This window comes from Ranitomeya imitator, chromosome 4 (genome assembly GCF_032444005.1).
Source record: "Ranitomeya imitator isolate aRanImi1 chromosome 4, aRanImi1.pri, whole genome shotgun sequence".
Taxonomy (NCBI): domain Eukaryota; kingdom Metazoa; phylum Chordata; class Amphibia; order Anura; family Dendrobatidae; genus Ranitomeya; species Ranitomeya imitator.
The window spans coordinates 705,217,606-705,229,085 of NC_091285.1; positions in this window are offsets into that span (position 1 = coordinate 705,217,606).

Sequence of the window (11,480 nt, forward strand, 5' to 3'; positions counted from 1 at the left end):
TTGGTCTTATGCAGACGTGTTCTCCAAAAAGGCGGCGGAGATCCTTCCGCCCCATCGCCCCTATGACTGTCCTATTGATCTCTTGCCTGGTGCTGAGCCTCCCCGGGGTCGAGTCTATCTGCTATCTCTCCCGGAGACGGAGGCAATGTCACAGTACATCCAGGAAAATCTGGCAAGAGGATTCATTAGGAAGTCAGTGTCACCTGCTGGGGCAGGGTTCTTCTTCGTGCAGAAGAAGAATGGGGAATTGCGTCCATGCATAGACTATAGGGGTCTTAACGCTATCACCGTTAAAAATAAGTATCCTTTGCCCTTGATATCTGAGCTCTTCGATAGGCTTCGGGGAGCAAGGGTATTTACTAAACTAGATCTGCGGAGTGCTTACAACCTGATTCGCATCCGTGAGGGGGACGAATGGAAGATGACTTTTAACACCAGGGATGGGCACTATGAATATCTGGTGATGCCCTTCGGGCTCTGTAATGCCCCAGCCGTTTTCCAAGACTTTGTGAACGATATCTTCCGGGATATGCTTTCCACCTCGGTCGTAGTCTATCTGGATGATATTCTCATCTACTCTCCAGATATTGACTCCCACCGAGATATTGACTCCCACCGGAGAGATGTTTGCAAAGTCTTCGACCTCCTACGGGCAAACTCCCTCTATGCCAAGTTGGAGAAGTGTATGTTTGAGCAGGAGTCCCTACCTTTCCTAGGCTACATCATCTCTGCCCAGGGATTGGCTATGGATCCTGCCAAACTACAGGCTGTGATGGACTGGCAGGAACCCCATTCTCTTAAAGCGGTGCAGCGCTTTATGGGGTTCATTAATTATTATCGCCAGTTCATTCTGCACTTCTCAACTTTGGTAGCTCCCTTGGTTGCCCTCACCAAGAAGGGGGCGAATCCCAAATTGTGGTCTGAGGAGGTCTCCAAGGCCTTTAACTCTATAAAGTCACACTTCGCTAGCGCTCCCATCCTACATCGCCCCGATGTTGATAAGCCATTTATCATGGAGGTGGATGCCTCTTCTGTTGGTGCTGGAGCAGTCCTCTTCCAAAAGGATGCTCAAGGTCGGAAGCATCCCTGCTTCTTTTTCTCCAAGACCTTCTCACCAGCAGAGAGGAATTATTCCATCGGGGACAGGGAGTTGCTAGCCATGAAGTTGGCTTTCTCGGAGTGGAGACATCTCTTGGAGGGAGCATGTTTTCCCTTCCAAGTCTTCACTGACCATAAAAATTTGGTGTACCTGCAGACAGCCCAGTGGTTGAATTCTCGCCAGGCCAGATGGTCCTTATTCTTCTCCCGGTTTCATTTCACCCTCCATTTTCTTTCTGGGGAGAAGAACATTCGGGTCGACGCTCTCTCTCGCTCCGTTGTGTCATCTGCGGAGGAGGAGCCTCGGCTTATTGTCCCCACCGAGAGCTTGAGAACTGTGGCCCCGGTTTCGCTAGAGTCTGTGCCCCCAGGCAAGACTTTTGTTCCATCCAATTTGCGACCGGAGGTTCTCTCTTGGGCACACTCGTCCAGGGTGGGTGGACATTTTGGTACCAAAAGGACATCTGAGTTACTGGCGAGGATGTACTGGTGGCCGCATATGGCTCGTGATGTCGCAGAGTATGTTCGGGCGTGTGTCTCTTGCGCCAAGAACAAGACTCCTCGGCAACGGCCAGCTGGTTTGCTTTTTCCTCTGCCGGTGGCGGACAGGCCCTGGGAGATGGTCGGGATGGACTTTGTGGTGGGCTTACCCAAGTCTCGTAACTGCACCATTATCTGGGTGATCACCGACCATTTTTCCAAGATGGTGCACTTGGTGCCTCTTCCACGGCTACCTTCTGCACGGGCGTTGGCTGTCTTGTTCGTCAAGCATATCTTTCGCCTACACGGTATGCCAGACAAAATTGTTAGTGACCGGGGTCCCCAGTTTGCGTCTCGATTCTGGAGAGAGCTTTGTCGTCTACTCAGTATTGAGTTGAATCTCTCTTCGGCATATCATCCCGAGACGAATGGGTTGGTAGAGAGGGCCAACCAGACCTTGGTCACATATTTACGACATTTTGTTTCTGTCAGGCAGGATGACTGGGCATCCTTGCTAACGTGGGCAGAGTTTGCACTTAACAATGCCGTAGCCGACTCCACCGGTCAGACTCCATTCCTCCTAAATTACAGCCAGCATCCGCGTGTTCCTGTGCCCATGCCTGTGTCTTCTGCTGACTACAGGGTGGCAGACTGGGCTGTGGAGGCACGGGACATTTGGGACCGCACGCAGGATGCCATTCAGGCCTCCAAGGAGAGAATAAGGTCCTATGCCGATGTTCATCAGTGCCCCGCTACGACCTTTGCCCCTGGCGACTTGGTGTGGCTCTCCGCCCGTAACATCAGGCTGCGAGTTGAGTCCACTAAGTTTGCTCCTCGCTACTTGGGTCCCTTCAAGGTTCTCGAACAGGTTAATCCTGTGGTCTACCGTTTGGCTCTTCCTCCACGTTTGGGTATCACCGACACCTTTCATGTGTCCCTCTTGAAACCCGTATACAGTTAGGTCCTTATATATTTGGACAGAGACACCATTTTTCTAATTTTGGTTATAGATATTACCACAATGAATTTTAAACAAAACATTTCAGATGCAGTTGAAGTTCAGACTTTCAGCTTTCATTTGAGGGTATCCACATTAAAATTGGATGAAGGGTTTAGGAGTTTCAGCTCCTTAACATGTGCCACCCTGTTTTTAAAGGGACCAAAAGTAATTGGACAGATTCAATAATTTTAAATAAAATTCATTGTGGTAATGATCATCCAAAAATCATCCAAAATTCATTGTGGTAATGTCTATAACCAAAATTAGAAAAATGTTGTCTCTGTCCAAATATATATGGACCTAACTGTACATGTCCCGGTTTTCCGAGTCATCTGCCGGGACATCGGGTTCGTCTACGGACGATTACGAGGTGAACGCTATTTTGAGGTGCAAGGTGGTACGCGGCAAAAAGTTCTATCTGGTGGATTGGAAGGGTTATGGCCCAGAGGACAGGTCATGGGAGCCTGCTGAAAACATTCGGGCCCCACAGCTCATTGCTACCTTCGAGCGTAGCGAGGCCCAAGGAGGGGGGGGCCCCAGGAGGGGGGGTAATGTTAGGTCTCGAGTTCCCACTTCTGCACAGGGGGAATCTCGAGCCATCTCTGCTGTGGTCTCCCATTCTTATCCAGCCGCAGTGGAGTCTGCTCAGCAGGGACGTCGGTCCCAGCGTCTCGCTCAGTCTCACTCTGTACAGAGAATTACTGCTGCTTCTTCAGCTTCTGCCATTAAAGCCAATGCTGGTCAGCAGCGAGCGGACTTCTCTGGGACTAAGTCCTTGTCTGCACACACTGAGCATGCCCAGGGCAAGATCTCCCATTGGAGATCGAGGGTCATGTGCTCAGGCTCTGCAGCACATTCCATTGGTCCTCTTGGCAGGTCTTGGAAGGGCAAAGTTTCTGTGGCCACTTCCTGTGCTGCAACTATATAAACTGCGCATGACCGCACGGCCATGCGCTAGTGTACATTTGCTTACGTGTGTTTGTTGTGAGTGCAAGTCGTCCTTGGATACCCCTTCCCTATTGAATGTCTGTTCGCGGAAGGTGTATGGTTGCTATCTAGCGCCCGACTTATCCTACAGCACTAATCACACGTTACAGCGTCCAGTTGCTGTGACCGCCAGTACGGCGCCGTGCTCTTCCTCTGTGCTTTCCTTACCCAAGCCTGGGTGGTTAGTGGCGTTCGTCAGTGCGGCACCGCATGCACTCTTGTGCCCTAATATTGTTATTGAGCTTCCTTACACACCCAGTTGCGGTGTTGTGCCAGCAAGGGTCTAATCGGACTTCAATCCTAGTTGGGGTTGAGTTCGCTGACTCCTTGCTCACCTTCTATGTGCGGTACCGCGATCCGTCATTACTTAGCAGCAGGTTCCATCTCTGCACGGTGGACCCCGGGCTGCGAACGCACCATACACTATCTGTCTTATTATTTGGTGCGTTCCGCTAGCCCTAACACCCCGAAACAGCTTGTGCTGTAGCGATTTCCACTGTCCAACACCACTTTTTGTTTGCAGGGACAGTGGAAGCAACATTTTTTTTTCCTCAGCGCTGTAGCTCATTGGGCTGCCCTAGAAGGCTCCCTGATAGCTGCATTACATAGTAACATAGTAAGTAAGGCCGAAAAAAGACATTTGTCCATCCAGTTCAGCCTATATTCCATCATAATAAATCCCCAGATCTATGTCCTTCTACAGAACCTAATAATTGTATGATACAATATTGTTCTGCTCCAGGAAGACATCCAGGCCTCTCTTGAACCCCTCGACTGAGTTCGCCATCACCACCTCCTCAGGCAAGCAATTCCAGATTCTCACCACCCTAACAGTAAAGAATCCTCTTCTATGTTGGTGGAAAAACCTTCTCTCCTCCAGACGCAAAGAATGCCCCCTTGTGCCCGTCACCTTCCTTGGTATAAACAGATCCTCAGCGAGATATTTGTATTGTCCCCTTATATACTTATACATGGTTATTAGATCGCCCCTCAGTCGTCTTTTTTCTAGACTAAATAATCCTAATTTCGCTAATCTATCTGGGTATTGTAGTTCTCCCATCCCCTTTATTAATTTTGTTGCCCTCCTTTGTACTCTCTCTAGTTCCATTATATCCTTCCTGAGCACCGGTGCCCAAAACTGGACACAGTACTCCATGTGCGGTCTAACTAGGGATTTGTACAGAGGCAGTATAATGCTCTCATCATGTGTATCCAGACCTCTTTTAATGCACCCCATGATCCTGTTTGCCTTGGCAGCTGCTGCCTGGCACTGGCTGCTCCAGGTAAGTTTATCATTAACTAGGATCCCCAAGTCCTTCTCCTTGTCAGATTTACCCAGTGGTTTCCCATTCAGTGTGTAATGGTGATATTGATTCCTTCTTCCCATGTGTATAACCTTACATTTATCATTGTTAAACCTCATCTGCCACCTTTCAGCCCAAGTTTCCAACTTATCCAGATCCATCTGTAGCAGAATACTATCATCTCTTGTATTAACTGCTTTACATAGTTTTGTATCATCTGCAAATATCGATATTTTACTGTGTAAACCTTCTACCAGATCATTAATGAATATGTTGAAGAGAACAGGTCCCAATACTGACCCCTGCGGTACCCCACTGGTCACAGCGACCCAGTTAGAGACTATACCATTTATAACCACCCTCTGCTTTCTATCACTAAGCCAGTTACTAACCCATTTACACACATTTTCCCCCAGACCAAGCATTCTCATTTTGTGTACCAACCTCTTGTGCGGCACGGTATCAAACGCTTTGGAAAATCGCGATATACCACGTCCAATGACTCACCGTGGTCCAGCCTATAGCTTACCTCTTCATAAAAACTGATTAGATTGGTTTGACAGGAGCGATTTCCCATAAACCCATGCTGATATGGAGTTAAACAGTTATTCTCATTGAGATAATCCAGAATAACATCCCTCAGAAACCCTTCAAATATTTTACCAACAATAGAGGTTAGACACTCTGGCCTATAATTTCCAGGTTCACTTTTAGTGCCCTTTTTGAATATTGGCACCACATTTGCTATGCGCCAATCCTGCGGAACAGACCCTGTCGCTATAGAGTCCCTAAAAATAAGAAATAATGGTTTATCTATTACATTACTTAGTTCTCTTAGTACTCGTGGGTGTATGCCATCCGGACCCGGAGATTTATCTATTTTAATCTTATTTAGCCGGTTTCGCACCTCTTCTTGGGTTAGATTGGTGACCCTTAATATAGGGTTTTCATTGTTTCTTGGGATTTCACCTAGCATTTCATTTTCCACCGTGAATACCGTGGAGAAGAAGGAGTTTAATATGTTAGCTTTTTCCTCGTCATCTACAACCATTCTTTCCTCACTATTTTTTAAGGGGCCTACATTTTCAGTTTTTATTCTTTTACTATTGATATAGTTGAAGAACAGTTTGGGATTAGTTTTACTCTCCTTAGCAATGTGCTTCTCTGTTTCCTTTTTGGCAGCTTTAATTAGTTTTTTAGATAAAGTATTTTTCTCCCTATAGTTTTTTAGAGCTTCAATGGTGCCATCCTGCTTTAGTAGTGCAAATGCTTTCTTTTTACTGTTAATTGCCTGTCTTACTTCTTTGTTTAGCCACATTGGGTTTTTCCTATTTCTAGTCCTTTTATTCCCACAAGGTATAAACCGCTTACACTGCCTATTTAGGATGTTCTTAAACATTTCCCATTTATTATCTGTATTCTTATTTCTGAGGATATTGTCCCAGTCTACCAGATTAAGGGCATCTCTAAGCTGGTCAAACTTTGCCTTCCTAAAGTTCAGTGTTTTTGTGACTCTCTGACGAGTCCCCCTAGTGAAAGACAGGTGAAACTGCACAATATTGTGGTCGCTATTTCCTAGATGCCCGACCACCTGCAGATTTGTTATTCTGTCAGGTCTATTAGATAGTATTAGGTCTAAAAGTGCTGCTCCTCTGGTTGGATTCTGCACCAATTGTGAAAGATAATTTTTCTTGGTTATTAGCAGAAACCTGTTGCCTGTTTGTACACCGCTGTGCAAACCAACTGCTTTTTTCAAAGCACAAATCCTGTTGTTCCTTCCATTCTGCACAGCTATCTTGTTTGTTTGTCCACACTTTTTATTTAATTTGTGCATCAGTCCACTCCTTATTGCTGCCTGCCATACCTTGCTGAGATTACTGCAGGGAGATAGTAATTGTAGGACAGTCCCTTTTTTTTTTTTTTTTCGTTATATCTCTTCAAGCCACTTTCTGCCACAGAATATACTCTAATACAGTGGCCCAGATTTATTCAGTAGTCTCCCTGAAGAAAAAAAAAATAAAGGGTGCAGATTAAAATTGACAAATCTGCATCAGTGGCAATCCTGTGTGTGGCATCTGTGTCTCATTTTCTGGCGCAGAAAACATACAGTCTAAGGGCTTGTTTCCACATGCGAGAAACACGTCCGTGTCTCGCTTGTGAAAACGAAGTTCTGGTGCCGGCACTCCAGAGCAGAGGGTGCGGCTGCATGTGTTGCTATGCGGCTGCACGCTCTGCTCCGGAGGGCCGGCGTCAGAAATTCGTTTCCACATGCGAGACATGGACGTGTTTCTCGCATGTGGAAACAAGCCCTAACAGTGGGCCTAATTTCTTGCCAATTCTCACATAAATAAAAAAAAATTAGTGGGAGATTAAGATTGGCATTTCTGCTTCGGTGCCAGTCCTGTGTGTGCCACCTGTCTCTAATTTTGTGCCACAGAAAACCTAGTGTGTAACACTGGGCCAGATTTCTTGTAAATTCTCCCTGGAAAAAAAAATAGTGGGAGATTAATATTGGCCTTTGTGCTTCTGTGCCAGTCCTGTCTGTGCCATCTCTCTCAAATTGTGGGCCACAGAAAGCCTAGTGTCTGTTTTTTGGTTATTTTGGTTTTAAAATTTTTCCTGAAAAAAAAAAAATAGTGGGAGATTAATATTGGCATTTGTGCTTGAGTGACAGTCGTTAGTGGATGTTCACGCTCAGGGACAAGTCGCTCCATTGTCCTGTTCAGCAAAAACAACAACAGAGAAGGATGCGTCAGGCGACACAACGGGTTACTCCATGGAGCTCTTTACACATACCATTCCTGGGTTAGAAAGTGAAACAGTAAACAGGCCATGCCCATTACAAGTAGATTCTGACATGGAGTGCACTGATGCACAGCCACAGCAAGATTACTATGCTGTTCCTTTGACTCAGACCTCAACATTGCCCTCGCAGTGTACTGATCCAGAATCAGACCCTGATGAGACTACGGTGCCCCGTCACGAACGCTATACCACCGGCTTACACGGTGACACAGACGAAGTTGCACACGAGATAGAAGAGGAGGTCATAGATGACCCAGTTGTTGACCCCGATTGGCAGCCATTGGGGGAACAGGGTGCAGGCGGCAGTAGTTCTGAAGCGGAGGAGGAGGGGTCGCAGCAGGCATCAACATCGCAACAGGTTCCACCTGCCGGGCCCGTATCTGGCTCAAAACGCGTGGCAAAGCCAAAACCTGTTGGAGGACAGCGTGGCCATCCGGTTTAAACAACATCCAATTGATCAGCGCAAAGTCATCTGTCAAAAATGTTCACCTACCTTAAGCAGAGGTCAGAATCTGAAAAGTCTAAATACAAGTTGCATGCATAGACATTTAACCACCATGCATTTGCAAGCCTGGACTAACTACCAAGCGTCCCTTAAGGTTGTAGCACCCTTGGCCAATGAAGCTAGTCAGCAACGCTACATCCCTTCCATCACTGTAAGGCCACCATTTTCCGCACCACCTGCAGTATCTGTGCAGGTTTCGTTGCCAGGCCAAAACACTCAGGGTCAGGGAATCACCAGTTTCGTAGTAGGAAACACTGCATCTAGGGCACCGGCGGCAACAATACCGTCTCCAACCGTCTCTCAGTCTGCCATGTCCACCGGCACCCCCGCTAGTTCCACGATCTCCAGCTCTCCAGTCCAGCTCACGCTACATGAGACTCTCGTTAGAAAAAGGAAGTACTCATCCTCGCATCCGCGTACACAGGGTTTGAACGCCCACATAGCTAGACTAATCTCGTTAGAGATGATGCCCTACCGGTTAGTTGAAAGTGAAGCTTTCAAAGCCCTGATGGACTACGCTGTACCACGCTACAAGCTACCCTGTTGACACTTCTTTTCGAGAAAAGCCATCCCAGCCCTCCAGCAGCATGTTAAAGAGCGCATCGTCCATGCACTCAGGCAATCTGTGAGTACAAAGGTGCACCTGACCACAGATGCATGGACCAGTAGGCATGGCAAGGGGCGTTACGTGTCCATCACGGCACACTGGGTTAATGTGGTGGATGCAGGGACCACAGGGGACAACCATATGGGGACAGTTCTGCCTAGCCCACGGTCTAGGAAACAGTTGGCTGCAGCTGTTCGCCCCCCCCTCCTCCTCCTCCTCATCCTCTTGCAGAAGAGAGAGCTCGTCCACAGACCGCAGTCGCACCATCACTCCATCCGCAGCTGCCACTGTTGCACACCAGGTGTCCCATTATGGGGCAGCTACTGGCAAGCGTCAGCAGGCTGTATTGGCAATGAAGTGTTTCGGCGACAACAGACAGACCGCGGAAGTTCTGTCTGAGTTCTTGCAGAAAGAAACGCAGTCATGGCTGGGCACTGTACATCTTGAGGCAGGCAAGGTAGTGAGTGATAACGGAAGGAATTTCATGGCTGCCATAGCCCTTTCCCAATTGAAACACATTCCTTGCCTGGCTCACACCTTAAACCTGGTGGTGCAGTGCTTCCTGAAAAGTTATCCGGGGTTATCCGACCTGCTCCTCAAAGTGCGCGGACTTTGCTCACATATCCGCCGTTCGCCCGTACACTCCAGCCGTATGCAGAACTATCAGCGGTCTTTGAACCTTCCCCAACATCGCCTAATCATCGACGTTGCAACAAGGTGGAACTCAACACTGCACATGCTTCAGAGACTGTGCCAACAGAGGCGTGCTGTTATGTATTTGTGGGAGGATACACATACACGGGCAGGCAGTTGGATGGCAGACATGGAGTTGTCAGGTGCGCAGTGGTCGAAGGTACAAGACATGTGTCAAGTCCTTCAGTGTTTTGAGGAATGCATACGGCTGGTTAGTGCAGACAACGCCATAATAAGCATGAGCATCCCCCTAATGCGTCTGCTGATGCAAAGTTTGACGCACATAAAGGAGCAGGCGTCTGCAGCACAGGAAGAGGAAAGCCTTGATGACAGTCAGCCATTGTCTGGTCAGGGCAGTGTACAGGACGAGGTAGAGGGCGAACAGGAGGAGGAGGACGAGGAGGATGATGGGGATGAGTATTTTTTTAATGAGGAAGCTTCTTCGGGGCCAATGGAAATTGGTGGCGTGGCAAGGCCGGGTTCTGTTTTTTTGAGGGACACAAGTGACGTAGATTTGCCTGTAATTGCCCCTCAACCCAGCACAACCGCAGTTTTGACAACTGGAACTTTGGCCCACATGGCGAATTATGCCTTACGTATCCTCTAAAGGTACCCGCGCATTATTAAAATGATGACCGATGACGATTACTGGTTGGCCTGCCTCCTTGATCCTCGCTATAAAGGCAAATTGCAAAATATTATGCCACATGAGAACCTGGAACAAATATTAGCAACCAAACAATCAACTCTTGGTGACCGTTTGCTTCTGGCATTCCCAGCACACAGCGCCGGTGATGGTTCTCACACGAGCTGCAGGGGGCAGCAGACCAGAGGTGTTAGAGATGCACAAATCAGAAGTGGCATTGGACAGAGGGGTTTTCTGACCAGGTTGTGGAGTGATTTTGCTATGACTGCAGACAGGACAGGTACTGCAGCATCAATTCAAAGTGACAGGAGACAACATTTTTCCAGTATGGTTACTAACTATTTTTCATCCCTTATTGATGTTCTCCCTCAACCGTCATTCTCATTTGATTACTGGGCATCCAAATTAGACACCTGACCTGAATTGGCAGAATATGCATTGCAGGAGCTTGCTTGCCCGGCAGCTAGTGTGCTATCAGAAAGAGTATTCAGTGCTGCTGGTTCAATATTAACCGAAAAAAGGACTCGTCTGGCTACCCAAAATGTTGATGATCTAACCTTCATTAAAATGAACCACTCCTGGATTTTGAATTATTTTGCCCCACCTTTCCCGGCTGACACCTAGCTTTCCTATGAAAAGGTCTTGCTTGTGGTCTGGTCTGACTGAGTTTTCCAATCTCGTAATTTGCAGCAGCTGTTTGTCCAGCATACGACATGTTTACACCTCCCTAAATGGGCAAACTCCCCCACGGGGCCGTGGTCTCGCCACTTGGTGCAAGCACCCGTGAGAGTGCCATTTGTCTGAAGAGGTGGGTGTGCACGCTTCTAGTCGACGGCACTGCCACTGGGTCCCTCATAGTACAATAAATTGTCTCTGGCGGTGGTGGCGCGCAACCAATGTCAGACACACCGTTGTAACGTGATGGGGCCTGGGCCTGTACCGCCGGCCACAAGACAGTTCCCCCCCAGCTCAAACAGTGCTCTACCACTTGCAAAATTATCTCTCACAGCTCCACCAATGTTTAGTCTATGCGCTGACATCCTTCAATGCCTGGCACTGACAATACCAATGTGTTGACATTTATGATGCTACTTAAAATAGTCAGGGGCAGTGTCCTATATTTACACCAGTAAATACTTAGCGCCAAATTACTAGTTCTGAAACTCAGCAGAGGAGCCCACCCCTGTACCTAAGTATGCCACCCTTTTGTTTTTTGGTTTTGTTGTATTGCGAGTAGTGTTGAGCATTCCGATACCGCAAGTATCGGGTATCGGCCGATATTTGCGGTATCGGAATTCCGATACCGAATTCCGATACTTCCCGCGTATCGGATACCGGAATCGGAAGTTCCCAGA